Consider the following 1,642-nt stretch of genomic DNA (forward strand, 5'->3'; position numbering starts at 1 on the left):
GACAACAAACTTCTCCTACTGCCTTTGTGTTTATTTTCATTTTTCAATACTGCCTTCTCTAACTCTCCATATTTCAAATAACTAAATTGTTGTATCAGAAAAATTGTCAGTTACTTTACTAGTTTAAATGAAAATTTTTGTCAGTGTGCAGTCACAGTTTGGTTTCTGATCCATAATAAAATGCCTGAGAGTAGATAATGTATAATGAAAGGAAACTTACTTGGCTCACAGATGTTTAGTGCTTGAGATGAGCTCAGCCCCTATGCATTTCTATAAAATGAGCATGTTGGATTCCGAGTTTCTCTAAATACTAAATTCCTCCTAAATCTTTATTGGCTTTTCTGACTTCTCAAAGGTGAAAGAAAAAAAAAAGTCAGAGCCCTGATTCAAGATGGCAAACTAGGCCACCCGGCAGGTCCTGTCTGAGATACGGGTGCTGAAGACTAACGCTGGATTCCGAGATCACAAGTTGTGGGTGCAGCGACTAAAGAAAGAATATCAGTCCCTTATCCGGTATGTGAAGAACAAGAATTCGGACTGGAGTACAACAAGGAAGGGACTCGGTGGTTTGGAAAATGCTAGTACATCCATGACTTCCTCAAATATGAGTTTGACATTGAGTTTGAAATTCCTATTACATATCTATCCTACTACAGCTCCGGAAACTGCAGTTCGTGAGCTGGATGGGAAGAGAGCAAAGACGTACTGGGGTAATCCCAGCACTTGGGAGGCAGAGGCAGGTGGATTTCTGAGTTCGAGGCCAGCCTGGTCTACAGAGTGAGTTCCAGGACAGCCAGGGCTACACAGAGAAACCCTGTCTCCAAAAATAAACAAACAAAAACAAAACAAAACAAAACAAAAGACATGCAGGGGTGGCAAAATATGTCTGACCATTTCAAACCTTTGTGGGCCAGGAATGTGCCCAAGTTTGGACTAGCTCACCTCCTGGCCCTGGGGCTGGGTCTTTGCCTGGCAGGGATTCAGAAAGGTGTGATCCAGCACAAAGAAAAATGCAACCAATGAAGGATGAGTCCTCTGAGGCGGGACAGAGGGTCTGTGGCTTGGCTCTATTCCTGTTTTCTCCTTTCTCATGATTCCTTCAAGGGTCACCTCTGGGTGTTACAAAGTAGCTGGAGGGACAAATAACAAAAACCCAACAAAAGGGCAATGTCACAAAGTTTCTAAATTAAGCTTGAACAGAGAGGTGAAAGATTTGGGCCTTGAAAAAGGCAATTTGTATCCCTTCTCCAAGTAGAGCCCTAGAGGCATTTTGGAGGCATGGGGTGTAACTGACACCATATAGCCTTTTGGTTTCTGGAGACAGCCTGTCAATAAAAGCTGCTTCCCATGTAAACACACACACATACACACAAGAGTCAAAAAACTGTTTCCATACAGCTGCTCACAACAGCTCCAGTGTGGAGGCAGACTAGAGACTGTCACCTGCTGAGAGGGATAAGGAAATGCAGCATGCATGAATGGTGAGGGACTATTCATCCATACAGAAGAATGAAAACTTATCATCTGCCAAAGGAAGTGGATGAAATTAGGAGCTATCAAGCTAGCTAGAATAAACTGGACACAGATAGACATGGATAAAATGTCCTTACCCATATGTGGACATGACAACAGTTAAAAAAAA

At 42.6% G+C, this 1,642-nt stretch overlaps 1 pseudogene; it reads left to right on the top strand.

The window, feature by feature from the left end:
- The first annotated feature begins 391 nt into the window (after window positions 1-391).
- On the top strand, window positions 392-1,023 carry LOC110312111 (annotated as a pseudogene).
- The last annotated feature ends 619 nt before the right edge of the window (window positions 1,024-1,642 follow it).

The sequence above is a fragment of the Mus caroli genome, chromosome 16, assembly GCF_900094665.2.
Source record: "Mus caroli chromosome 16, CAROLI_EIJ_v1.1, whole genome shotgun sequence".
NCBI lineage: Eukaryota > Metazoa > Chordata > Mammalia > Rodentia > Muridae > Mus > Mus caroli.